Source organism: Misgurnus anguillicaudatus, chromosome 2, assembly GCF_027580225.2.
Source record: "Misgurnus anguillicaudatus chromosome 2, ASM2758022v2, whole genome shotgun sequence".
Lineage (NCBI taxonomy): Eukaryota > Metazoa > Chordata > Actinopteri > Cypriniformes > Cobitidae > Misgurnus > Misgurnus anguillicaudatus.
In genome coordinates this window covers 39,678,019-39,692,771 of record NC_073338.2, presented here as the reverse complement: position 1 = coordinate 39,692,771, position 14,753 = coordinate 39,678,019, and the positions used below count along the sequence as shown (strand labels likewise).

Here is a 14,753-nt window from a genome sequence, read left to right as displayed (position 1 = left end):
TGATCCCATCAAGTGTTCACGGATAAGATAACGGTTTTTTAATAATGAGGGACGACAGAAATTGAAAGATCGCTCCACTAGTGAGAAACATTGTGATTATGTGAATGTGGAATGTAAAAAACATTCAAAGAGTAATCCAAACACAAACATTGCTGTTTTTCATCCTGCACTTTGTTAAAAATTGTAATGTCATTCTCCCGCAGCTCTATCATAATGTGATTGTTTCAGCTGGCTATCATTAAAATTTTAAGTTAGGACACCTGTGAGGTTACCCTAAAGTTAAGACCGTTTTTAGGGTGTTTTGTCAAGTAAGGATGCTTCTGTAATACCACTTTCCTATCTGCAGTTAAGATAAGATAATGCATTTAGGAACATCATTCTGTAATAGCTTTTGCCTTAAATGAGGTCCTTACTGAAATTACCATGGTTACCAAACAGTTAAGATAAGATTTTAAAGTTAGGACTTTTCTGTAATACGCCCCCTGGTCTCTTAACATTTGTAGGTTTTCACACTTTAGTCATAATATTATGTAATATTGGTACTTGGATTTGTGCTTAGATGCTGACTGTATTTCACTGGGCAGAGTACTAATAGAAACCCAGATGTATCTACCCAATGAAAACTCTATAGGTATGGGAGAGTATGCATGTTGATGTACAAGACGAGTACAGATGAACGCCACCGCAAAGTTGTATTTCTGCTTTGCAGACTACTGTAAAAAAAGCAGTTTAAGGGTCAGATTTACAAACAGCTTGCGCCAGCGCAAACCATAATTTTGGCATTAAATAATGATTGTTGGGATTTACTAAAGACGTGCAATGGATAATTAGCGGTAAAAATGTGTGGTCTAGTTATTTTTGCGACTAATCTTATTGCATATGCATTTCTAGGAGTTTCCCTTTCAGACGCAACATTTTGGGGAGGAGATTATTTAAATTATTTGCGTAATGTGATTTACAAATGTTTGTGCGTGTGTTATGACTGGTATTTGTGCTGATATTTAACGCAGAAAAAAAGCATGTCTTAAATTACTTTTCGCTTGAAATGGCTGAAATTATAAAAAAGACGCATCACTGATTGTGTAATTTCATTTTTTAGTAAATAACCCACAGATATGACATGCATTCTGACCATTCCATCAGCGTTTATTTTTTTTGTGTGCTTACATGATAATTTGCCCCGTTTTGTAAATCTGGCCCAAATAACTTAATTATGCAAGTCTACTTTTTTAAGCTTTGACCTTTGATAATTTAACAAAACTTCAAAAAACAAGTTGTAATTGTTTCAGTGCTGGTAGCCTTTCGGGCAGGCACTTTTCAGTTTTTGGTATCCCGAAATGCAGTGCTGGGCAAGCTACTAGGAAAATGTAGTGAGCTAAACTACCAGTTACTTTACATTAAATGAAGCTTCACTACACTGAAGCTACCCCCCTGGGAAATGTAGCAAACTAAGCTACATCAATAGTAGTCTCAGCCTCAGACGTCACGCCCACAATCTGTTGGCTGAACGTCTGATGTTTTTCGTACACTTTTCTGGAAACCCTGTGAGAATGTTAAAGTCGTCTTTGATTGGTTGGAAAAAAACGGATTTCCAGGAGACGCGAGTGTCGCGATTAGTTTCAGTCCCTGGAAAACAAAGCTCTGACGTTCCATTGAGGAAGAGAATCAGTCGTGTTCACGTGGATAATAATGAGCAGTTATCATGATCAGCTAAACATTGGATTCTCAAAAATATGCATAGTTCGCGGCATCGACTCTCTAAAAGACGTCCAAGTGTTTTCTTTAAGGCAGTTAGTGGAGTTTAAAAGTTTGGTTCTCCTGAATTGCTGTTAAAAAGTGGAGAGATATGCTTCAAACAGACGTTTAACAGGATCGTCTCATTGGTGTGGCTGTTGATGAAGTGCTCAACGTTGTCCTATGGTGAGTAATGTTGTTTATTTAGATACTATTTGGTTGCGGCTGGTTATTTCAATAACTGACTTGTTGCCAGCCGGCTCGTTATTGTGGGGAGTCCGAAACGTGACGCTAGATGAAACAAACTGTGATTGGTTGTTTGACATGTCTGTCAAACAGCTCGTGGGCGGGCTTTGTCCAGAAAAAGCAGCGAAAAACACCAGACCTTCAGTATTGAAGTATTCTACTCCCAGAATAAAATGCACGAGTGAGCTGCCTTAATTTAAAAACACCTTGCCCTGCATACCTTACCACAGCTCCGAAACTTTCAGAGGTGTACGCCGGTCCAGAGCTACCTCTACCATCATTTAAAAATCAACTCCAGACACAGTAACGAGACCCGCCCTCCCCTTCACCCTGATTGGCCCCGACCTGACCCTGACTGTATGAAACAACTAATCAAACTGATGATGGCAGTGACATTACCCAATCAGAGGTAGAGCACGAGTCTTCACAGGATGCGAGTGGTAATGTTTTGTATGAATAAAGGCTGCACAACTTGAAAATACGGGAAAACAATGTCCTGTGTCGATTCAAAATGACGCGCTTATTCACAAATTCAGGACGACTTCAGAAATGTTTGGAAAATTGTAGCTTGTGTGGAAGCTACCGCACTACTTGGTCAAAAAAAGAGCTTAGCTACTAAAAAGCTATTTGATTTAGGCTATATCCACACGAAGCCGGTGCATTCCCTATCCGATCATTTTTTTCCTTGCTCTAAAAAAATAATCCGTAAACACGAAACCACTAAAACCGACTGAAACCGGTGTAGTATATATGCCGGACCAGTATGGGGCGCTGTAATTCTGCTACAGATATACACTATACACGGAGAAGAAGACTTTGAGCATGCGCATAACCAACGTATGGTGTTGTCCATTATCGCTTGTTGGTCACCACAATTGCATAGAAGCAATAGATTTTGCTGTAATAAAGCTAGTAGGCTTTAGTTGCTTCTGTAGCACGAACACAATCACATAGTCCGCCGTTATTGTTGTTGCTGTTACGTGTGACGCTTCCGACACGTGATGTGATGACGTTTTCGCTTCACAAAATATACGGATTGGCTGTACAGACGAAACCGCAAGGGTGTCGGTTTCAGATTTATCCACTTTAGGACCAGGTTTCAAAAAATAGCGGTTTCACTCTCTGAAATCGCCGGATCCGTGTGGATGAAACGCCAATACGATAACAAATTTATGCGTATACAGTGATTCGCGTCTCCGTGTGGACAGCCCCTTAGAAAGCAGCTAAGCTACCGCCAAGCTACTGAAAAATGTAGTTAAACTACTAGCTTCGCTACTTGTAGTAAAGCTACTGCCCGGCACTGCCGAAATGTATGCATATAAGTAGTAACCCGAGTAAAAAAGACATTACTTTTAATGTAGAATATTGAGACAAAACATTTATCAAAACATAAATAACACACATAAAATAATTAAAATACAATCATCAATACATATATTTGCTTCTAACTGAACTGAAATTTCTATAAACTTCAGATTCTGAATCTGAAATATTAACTGAAGTCACAAATAAGAAAATGCCACTCGACAATGAAGGCATAGCACGGGGTTCCTCAATTAGTTTTCACAACAGGACATATTTTGCCAATACAAAGCCTATAGGGCCGCTGACCACAATGTTTGCTCTGCTTTTCTTCTTGTTGTTTTTTTGATGCTGTGGGTTTTTAACAAACAAAACCTCACTGGATATACTCACCTTTTAATATTGTCTAAATGGGTCACATAACTCACAGTTTGGATCATAAAAGTTTTTTTCCAGTTAGAGATTGGATCATTTGTCAGATCAGAAAAATAGGGGCTATTGTCACTTTAAGAGCGAGATCTGCATGTACACATATAGGCTGCATCTGAAACCGCATACTGTGACAGTACGTACTGAATGAGATGAAGTACCTACTTACTGACCCTTAAAGGTAATTTTAGAAAAGAACCTTCTTCTCCACTTTTTAAAAAAATGCAGTGTTTCCCATACATTGATTTATTTGTGGTGGCCCACCACAGAATCAACACTGGCCCCCACAAATAGAATTTTCATGATTCCCATTTACATTTTTATTTCACTATTTAAAACAGCTTAATTCGGCTTAAAATATAATTTGATATATAATACAGATCAAATACAGATACAGATCAAAGAGTAGAAGTGAAACATATTTCAGGTGCCAACACTAGATCAAACGCAAACACGACATGATGACGTCACATATATGCTAATTAGCGGGTGACGTCATCACCACCACAGTCTCTCAAAATCCTGTGGGAAACACTGAAATGCAATTGTCCAACACTCCTGATTGACAACTAGGAGGACCAATAGTGTTGATGATCCACCCAGAAAAAGAAAATCCTCCGCTATACCTTTAAAACCTTTAAAACAGTATATACTGTTTGAATGAGATTCGGACGTACTACTACCGGGGCATCATGGAATAGTAAAGTGTCCGTCGTATGCACACTTCAAAATCTAACCGGAAGTAGTAGGTCATCCGGGAACTTTTTGCCTACTGTTTTTGGAATACTATGAATTCTGACATACTACTCGCCTCACTGCTTTTTGCCTACTATATAGTATGGAAGTAGGCGGTTTCAGACGCAGTCATACTGTAGCCTTAATTCGCAATTCTCTTCCCTGCACATGCAATCTGTATCACTTTAAAGCTTGCTGCAGGAGATTTCATTTTAACGTAAGGATAGTAATAACTGACAGGACTATGTTGGAAGAATTTTGCGCAACAGATCCAGATTGTCAATGACAAATCAGTACTGTTGGCTTCCTGTACAGTTCGCGGCTTCGCATAATCGCAAATAGAAAGCGAAACTTAACGAGTGCGGGTTCAAAAACAAATGCATGAATTGCGTACACCATAATTACCCTACCAAATCTGTGAGAGAATGCAAAAGCATTTAAATATATTTTTCTCCCTATAAGTCAAGATTGCCCGATGGGCAGGGCAGAGATGCATTTTGGTAACCTAACTGTAAGGCACAATAGCCCCGAGACGTCGGACTAGATTTGCGAGCCCTATGTTTAACTTAATTTGTTAACATAAAAATAAAAATGTATATTAAAAAAGTGGCTTAACGTACCAGCACAAAAAATGAATACACATTGCTATACATAAGAAGAAAATTAAAATTTACCAGAAATTAAATTAATTGTTTTATTATTTTCTCGGTAGAAATAGGATTCATTTTTTCTGCTTGCATAACAATTTTCCCATGACCGCCTCGACTCATTGCATGCCCTGCAGACTCTTCACATGGTTTTGGTTTCAAACAGGCATGCTCGCGTATCGATTATTGTCGTCTGCTAGTGCTTTACATGATGGAAGAAAAGCTTAGAGACTACGGGACCATGTTACTGGAACAGGTCACCCGAGAGATTTGCCAGAGTCCAGGATTTTATTGTGAAAAATCAATAAATATGACACTTTTATCATAATCTATTGATCTGTTGCACTCTTTGTCCCTTGTATTAGAGAATCATAGTAGTTTTGACAATGTTTGTCATATATGAAATAAAAAGACTTATCTAGGCAAATTATTTGATTTTCATAATCTATAGACAGTAACTGTATGCAATTTAATAATGCATATATTTTATGTTTATTTTTTACAGTTTAATTGTTCGAATAAAAATTTTAATTGCATTAAAATATTGAATCAAATTTATTGTTTTATACAATGTTACCACAAAATGATCAGTTTATTTGTTAATTGTACATTTATACAAAAAACTTCCCAAGTGGGATGCAAATGTATATTTTGCAATAGTGCTTCAGGCGACCCAAGTTCGAGTAAAACTCCTTTTTACTCCCTCGCTGACCCTGTATAATTTCCTGTCATCTCTTCACTGTCGCTGTAAAGGCCAAAAACAACTTCCATAACCACACGCATCCACAAAAACCTTTTCTAGTTTTTTTGTCCACATCTCCCATGATGCTCCCTGCCGACAGCTTGAGTCCGGGCCAGGGGCACTTACGGACACTTTTAGATGGAAAAGCCCAGTGTTCCTCTGGCTGTGATCTGCACTTCCATCCCCTTTTGCTTTCTAATCCCATGCGAGAGAAGCGATGCTTTAATCTACCTGCCAGCAATCAGACACCCGGCCAGGCCTTTCAAAACCTCTGCGGACTTCACAAAGAGGGTGGCAGCCAAGAAAACACACACTTTGACACTGGTGTAAATACAGTACACAATTCGCCTACAAAACAGAATCAATATCTATACATAACATACATAACACAACAGTAAAAATAAGAAATGAGATTTCATAAAGTACAACAGCGCACACAAACGCAGCCCTCTCATCCTCTCTGATGCTTTTCTCTATCTGAATGAGGCCATCAGTGGTGCCTTGGGACTTTCGTTCCGCTCTCTACGACAGGGGCCAGAGTGTTGTCGTGGTAACAGGAGGATACAGGGGTACAGCGAGGGGGGAACTGAAGATTCGTGCTTTTTCTGTAGTAAGACATTAAGGGAAGCTGGAGTCTGTACTGTTCGGTCAGCCCATCTCAACGATGGGTCACTCAGCAGCCAATGGCACATTAGTGAGCACATAATCACTGCTGAGGACCGACTCGGCGTACCTGTGAGCTGATATCAGCATCATGTGCTGCATCCCTAATAAGCCAAAGCCATCAAAAAAGCATATGGTCGGGTTTCCTTTCTTTACTCCCAAACGCTCAGAACCAACTAAGACATTACTGCTGCCTTGAAATTTGCTTTAAATGATGTGAATTAGTGAATAAATATAAGGCACAACATTTTGGTAATACTATGACACAAATGCTGGGTTTACATTAAAACCAATAATTGGGTAAAATACATAAATTATCTGGGTTAATTTAAACCAATGGTTGAGCTTGTCCATATTATACTCATGACTTGAAACAACCCAGTATTTTTATAGTGCATGTCCTAATTTCTCTAATCCTAGCCCTTTTACTATGCCAGGTTTTTTCTACTGTACATAATGTTGTAACATCCCATTTAATGTGTTCGATTTAACCTAAATGATCTAAAATGCTCAATTAGAGCTTTATTGCATATTATTACATGGCTCATTGGAATGCTTGATTCTGATTGGCCAGTCGCAACATTAGCAGGTTTATTATTCCCAGATAACAACCGTTAAAAACTAAGGGCCCACTCACACTACCCAAACTAAACCAAACCGTGACCCAGCGCGATAGTCCCCCCCTCCCTACTCCCCTAGAAGCATGCACTCACACTGTACTTTTATCGATCCGAGCCCAGGCGCGCTTTCGTCTTTAGGATGCGATTGTTTTGAACAAAGCAGTAAGTAAAACACTCTCTTAAACGTGGAACCCATCGTAATGTTAAGTCTATGTTTTTATTCTGAGACGTTTGGTGCGCGATGACACACAGCCCTCTCACATGCCATCATATTGCTTAGTTGGTCTCACCACGTGTGCAGCTGAGACATTAACGTAAACCTGCTGCGTGCATAATAAGGTTTTTACGAAGGCAGATAAAGGTGAGTGGTCACGCAATTGACGTCTCTTCTTTTGAACCGCACATTGGCGTGACTTGCGATCAAATTGCGCTTTTCCAGCCTGTGCCCAAGTAAACCGCGCTCCAGCCCACCACTGCAGGCCAGCCAGGGCGTAATTAACCAAACCGTGCCCGGAGGCGCGGTACAGAACGTTCACACTAGTCAAACGAATCAGGCTTTGGGGGTCAAACTCTTCTGGTGTGGTTTGGATAGTGTAAGTCAGTTTCATATTACACAAAAAATTTAAATAAATATGTATTTTAATAACATACAGGTGCTGGGCATATAATTAGAATATCAAGAAAAAGTTTATTTATTTCACTAATTCCATTCAAAAAGTGAAACTTGTATATTATATTCATTCATTACACATATTGATATATTTCAAATGTTTATTTATTTTAATTTTGATGATTATAACTGACAACTAAGTAGGGCTGCACGATTTGGGTAATTTTTCCCATTGCGGTTATTGCTGCTAATATTGCGATGTGCGATTGCGATTATACTAAATGGTATCATGAGTCAACTTGATGGGTTTTAAGGAAAATCCACACACAGTTTAGCTAAAATGTGTATTTGTAAAACTAGAAATGTTTTCGTATTGCCACGTGATATAGCAACTGCTCAGTGTCAGTAATCCTAAATCCAAAATACCGCCATACAACAGACATAGTTTTTTTTTTTAGCTACCAGATCACTGTCAACCTCATCTTCGCTCTGGTATAAGTGACGACGCACACCACACACGTGCATGCCACACGTGCACTGCCTTTTTGGTTCGTTTTTCTTTCTTTTTAAAACAGCAAGCAAAATCATCAAACTGTTATCAGAAAGTTTGTGTTAACAAATCCACACATTTATTTATTTAATATAATAGCAACATTTTGCTGTCATATAATTGCACAGGCTGACATTGCGATTGCGATTGCGATGCGATTAATTGTGCAGCACTACAACTAAGGAAAATACCCAAATCAGTATATATTGTTAAAAAGTTCAATTTTGAAGACACCTTGTGCCACACTATAATCAGCTAATTAACTCAAAACACCTCCAAAGGCCTTTAAATTGTCTCTCAGTCTAGTTCTATAGGCTCCACAATCATGGGGAAGACTGCTGACTTTACAGTAGTCCAAAAGACGACCACTGACACCTTGCACTCTTTGTGCAAGAAACAAAAGGTCATTGCAAAAGAGGCTGCCTGTTCGCAGCGCTCTGTGTCCAAGCACATTAACAGAGAGGCGAAGGGAAGGAAAAGATGTGGTAGAAAAAGTTATTAATTATATGACCAGCACCTGTATATGACATTATATTTACAAATGATTATAAGCAAAGGGATAATGTTTAGGCAGCCGGTTGTTATCGCGAAATAAGCCCCTTTAGTATGATACAAGACCCTATGCTTCGCATCAGTTCCTGATCACACTATCTGGGCTTATTTCTGTTATAGCATCCGGCTGCCTATATTATCCCTTACAAAGCATACTGTTATTGGCCATAACATAAAAATAATAACTGACCAAATGGTTTTTGCCACTAAATCCATAATATTGGATAATGTCAGTTACAAAAAAAGTCTGTTAACTTACCAGCGAAAAGAGACTAGTACTTATCTGAAACTCTGCAAAGCTATACAAGCACTGACACACACAAAACTGAGGATAAGAGAGAAGGCAAAGTGAACACTTTCTCTTAAACACACACACTCTCTCTGACCATCACACAGCAGGACAAAGCTTGGAGTCTTGGGAACACAAAGCTTTAGAAGACAAGATTTTTGAGTGACAGCATCCTCAAGTCCCTCGGCACCGAATTGGCCACAGGAGGGAAAGAGAAAGACTTAGAGAAAGAGAGAGAGAGACAAGAAAGAGTGAGAGAGGCTCAGAGAAAGAGATTTTCAGTCCGTCCAGGCTGAAGCTCATTGGCATACAAATCCTTCCAACAAACACATCTCCATTCTGTCTCTTTTTTCCCCCTATCAGCTGCCAGGTCGCCCTGCTATTGTACTGCCAACATCAGCCGCGGTCTGGAGAGTGTATGGAGAATAAAGCTCTCACACAAAAACACTCTTTTCCTCTTCTTTTCATCTCTTTCATTCTCCTTTTCCTCTGGCATTTCCCACTGGCCATCAGTTTCTACACCGGCTGAACAAAAAGAAGACAAAATTCCCATAATCACTCAGTAGCTGGATGCAAACTGTTTGATTATATTCGCAAACCTGAGTATCCCTTTCACGGCGAGCCATGTGAGAAAAATATTTAATAAAATAACTAAAATATGATTAAGGATCCACAACTACAGTTCTGGGGATTTTGGTGCTAATTTTGAGGATTTTGGTGCCTGGAGATTAGATTGTACGATCAGATCTCTACAGTAAGAAAACACCTCCCACATGATCACATAAAACTGAATAGCAAGTTGCAAATTTACAGCTCTCAACAAAACAAACTATAAAAATATATTTATTTGTCACTTTCTGCTTGAGCGGTTTGAGACAGGAAATCCGAATCTACCAGGAAAACCAATATTTCATTTGCATGCAAAATCATGCACACCACCACTTTTCAACTAACCTCAATACATCCATTTACTGGTAACCACCGACAGTCTTGTGATTCATTATTGTATCACTTTTACTTACAGTATTTACCAAAAAGATGCTACCCAAATGACCAAGGTGTATAGTTTTACAGTTAAGTGGTGCATTACTTCAATTACTGCTCCTTTATCACAAAATGTCGACTTAAGGACGACATAAAACTGTATCAGGTCTCAAAAATGGCATGAAATATCAGAGTGACCCAGGAAGCAAGCCGTCCGGAGGAGGATGTTGGTTTTGGCTTATAAAAGAAATGCTCGCAAGGTAAGCAGAGAAGTCTCCGCTATATTAAATCCGGTAGGCGTTTGACCCACCACCGGCACAGGTGAACAGAGCAAACAGCCCACCATGCGCTTTGACAAACAGAAAAGGCATGTGGGACAGGAGATTTCTGTGTTGGTCAATAACACAGAGTCGAGCAAATTGAAAAACCCTGCTGTTTGTTTAGCGCTGTGGTAATGCGGTGATTCTCTGAGCACAATCGCCTCTCCAAAATGTGTAAAAGAGGGAAAGGCTGGGGTGGGAAACAGACAGATGAATTCAATTAAAACAAACAAAAGGTCAAAGCTGGGACCGCAGGGAGAGCACGGCGGAGAGCAGGGCAGACAGCATAACGTTCAGGATCAGACTCTTATTTTGTGTGTTCACCAGCCTGCTAATGATTTTCTAGTAAGCGAACCGCTTGCCGAACACGAGTGTCAGATGCGTTAATTTGTAAAAACAGAAAAAGAGAGAGAGAGAGAGCGCGGTAAAGAGAAAAGACATTGAAGCTCATTTGCTGGGGAAGTTTTAGCTAACAGGGCAGCAGAACAGAGGGCAGCCCGGTGAATTTAGGTCACTGGCCCAGCGTGTCACAGGAAGTGTTTTTTACTAAATCAACAGACGCAGCCCAAACAACCCAAAACAAATAAACTATCACGTAGAGCGATCCTTTTCTTTTCCTCTCACAATGAAATATCTCTACACGTCCTGCAGTCTCCTCTCCCGCTACGTGCACATGGGAAAACCATTCCACGCTAAGGTCCTAAAATCAATACCCTTATACCTATTTCGCTTCATTGCAAATAATATTGGCAATCAATTATCTGGTCTGGGCCGTCATGTGTCCAGAAAATCATTTTGCCCTCAGCCCTTGGTCGCGTGCGATAATAATGGCATGTATGATGGGGAATTACGTGATCCTCAAAGGTCTTTTCATGATTACACATCAGCGTGGGAGCCACGGTGCAAATCCATCAGTAATCCCAGTAATAGAGGTGAATCAGAGCGGTGAGGCGGCCAATCAATGTCCACGTCTGCTCAAGGTCATGAACAAAATAATGATGGTGATAAAAACCAATCCAATTACAACTTAGTGATTAATCACTAGACTCATAGTATGATTCTTATTAGATAGATAGATAGATAGATAGATAGATAGATAGATAGATAGATAGATAGATAGATAGATAGATAGATAGATAGATAGATAGATAGATAGATAGAAAACCGGAGGGAGAAAGGAACCGATCAGAGCAATACAAACTCACGGTCAACGCAGAATACTAATCTGAAGAAAGATGATAAAAGTATCAATTGAAGACCATTTCAGGGGTTGTGCAAAAAGATTAAATGTTCTTAATCCATTAAACCGAATTAAGCTTGGCGGCCCGGATCAGACGTTATCCAATCTTTGCTTAAGCAGGTGGTACGAACCCTCTAGGCAGCAACAAAGCTAAGCAAAAATGAACAAACTCGTCTGCGTTTCGTTGTACATTACTTGGTTTTGCATCATTTGCATCACATGGTTATTGAAACTGTACTGTAGGTCTGCACGGTTGTAATGTCTCATAATGTTCATGATAATAATGAGTCCTGAATCTGATAGATGTGTTCCTCAAGTCAAGTGGTCGTGGATTTGTTTAAGGAACACAAATGGGTGATTCTCACGAAATCCAGATTTAGAAGGTGTCCAGCATCAGAATTTTTTAAAAGCCCTTGAAGTCAATTTGTTTTGCACATTAAGGTCTGAACTTACTATAACCATTATTTTTTAAGGATTTAAAAATATTTCCTATAGAATTATATACATTTTTTAGATTATCATTATCAAAAATTATCATTACCGCAACATATTACATTAAATATATGCATTTAACAATTTCATGTTTCGGTAATGAGAACTAAAAAGTTGTCTAGGTACTATGACAAACAAAATTTCAGTTTTTATCTGGTTTTTACCTGGTAGCCATCTTTTTTGAAAATGTTAGTTCCTTGAGGGCTTAAACAATGATTGAAAATTGTTGCGGAGGATGAGAAATTTGGTCTTGGACACATTTATATTCCTTATTATTGTCTCTACATTTACCAATGATCACCAAATACCACGTTTCTTTACTGTAAATGATTATGGTATAAAATGCACTGAAGCTTTTTATTTTTTAGATTTTTTCATTATAAATATTTCCATATCAAAGAACCCAAATCCAGTCATGGACACGTTGCGGTAATGAAATTCTTCCCCTTAAATGTGGAAAAAACAACAAAATTGGTTTGTGTGATGTCATTTGAAATCATGTGCAAAATAGTACATGAAGAGATGTTTGTAACTGCATGCTTCTTATTTTGATACTCTTACTTTGCATTTACTTTTTTCATCAAAATGTTTCATGACATCTCATAAGTCTAATTTCGCGAGAATCACCCAATATACAATTTCAGTTCAGTTCAGTGTATATAAGCATATAAGTAGCTCAGATGCAAAAGCCGATAAACGGGACCCCTGTCAAAAATAAGATAATGATATTAATCGGATGCTCTCGAAACGTATTATGTGTTCATGATATATATATAGTAGTCAAAGGATTACTATATTTTTTCTGTTTTTGTCCTAATTTTTTGCAATATTGATTAGTTTTTGAAATTCATAAAACTGTGTGATAAGATCTCTCACAAAACCTAACAAAGAAATGCTGGTGCAACAAGACGCCCTCTGCTGTTCACAACAGTTAATGCTCTGTCCCCTGACATCCCATCAGAATTTCTTGCCTCCTATGTGACTTCCCCATTTCGGTCCCACTGCTCATATGTGGCAAATGACTCCTGTGTCATTGTGTACGCATTGCTTCACTGTAACATGGCACCCGTACTCCCACTGGGGCTTAAAATAACAAACGCTGGCCAGTCCTTCGGCTCGGAGAGCGAGCACAGCGGGCGCCCTCCAGACGAGAGGACGTTATTTACAGTCACATAGAGCACAGCGGAGCATAGCAGAGACAAAGCAGAAGAGACCGTGCCTTGGAAGCCACTGGATGGGTCATTACGCTCTCCGCTCACACACGCGCAAAAGCACACACGCTCTGCCATGAAGACATGAGGCAGTCAACGAACGCCTGCCAATTAGGCCAAAAACAAAGCGGAAGGTTGAGAGGAAAGCAGAAAACATTACGAAGAACCAACAACAAGCCACGGAAAGGTCAGAGAAAGAGTAAGAGAGGGGAGTAAACAGACAAAAATTAGGAAGTGGTTCCAATATCCTCCTGATTGACTAGATAGCCACAGAGAAGCATGCAATATATTTTCATTGGACAAAATATTATTTGGCTAAAACAATGTTCCTATTTCTGCTGGTTAAACACAGTTTCGTCATCTTCTGAAGTGTATTTTTACCCCCCAAAAAAGCACTTTTGTGGTTTGGAATAGGTGCGACGTAAATGCTTTTCTAATTCAGATACCAAGATAAATGTAAATCGTGAAATTCACAGAAAAAATCTACGAAAAGTTATTCCCCGTTCTGTTCAGGACTGCAAATTACTACAAGAAGGTCTCTGTCTCGGTGGATGCATTATCTTCATTGTCTATCTAAGGATGCATTTTCCGGAGCTTAAATTCCAGCAATTGACATTTAAGAAACAAGAGCTAAGCTGTGCCAAAAGAGAAAGTATGCTCATAAAGTCTTACTGCATTTTGCACACAAAAAAAACAGATCCCATTCAAAACTAATCGTATTGAAATACGTGCCGAACAACTCACAGTTCTGACACAGACAAAAACAAACCACACCACTGCACAGTCTAAAGAGATACAGACCTTGTTACGTTTTAAACAATTTACTAAAATTAATTAAATAAAATGGGTTTCCAAATTAAGTAAGTAATTGGTTTTAAATAAGTATATTTTTATGAAAAATATTTTTATCCACATTATCTGCACATGTTTAAACTAAAACAAAAGATTAAAAAAACTTTCATATGTCAAATAAGAATGCAATATAGGCAAGTTACTGTTATCATTAACAAAACACTTTATGGTGTTAATAAATAATCACAGTTATAGGGAAATTCAGTTTTCTGTTGTGACCATACAGCACAGTGCACTTTGGACATACAGTATAGCGCATACACGGTTTTACCTGTTTAACTTTAGATGCTTCGTTTATTTGTATTCAACATTTAGTGTGTGCATGTGTGTTTAAAAAAACTATAATATTAAAAACTGAATTAAATAACTTTAAAATGTATCAGTATAACCATTGACATTGTTCTGTTTTCCCATACAACAGAAAGATTACTGCACTGTTGAGATGCACATTAGATAAATAAAACACTAAACCAAAGTAGAATGTTGCAAATTCACGACATCTTAAAATGTTTTAAAGGTTTCTGTAACAATTACT

The 14,753-nt window shown here is 38.7% G+C and overlaps 1 protein-coding gene across 1 annotated transcript in view; it reads right to left on the bottom strand.

Annotated features, from left to right (window-relative positions):
- epha4b (eph receptor A4b) overlaps positions 1–14,753 on the bottom strand; it is a 176,727-nt gene that overhangs the window by 161,329 nt on the left and 645 nt on the right. The gene's annotated exons all lie outside the window — the stretch shown is intronic.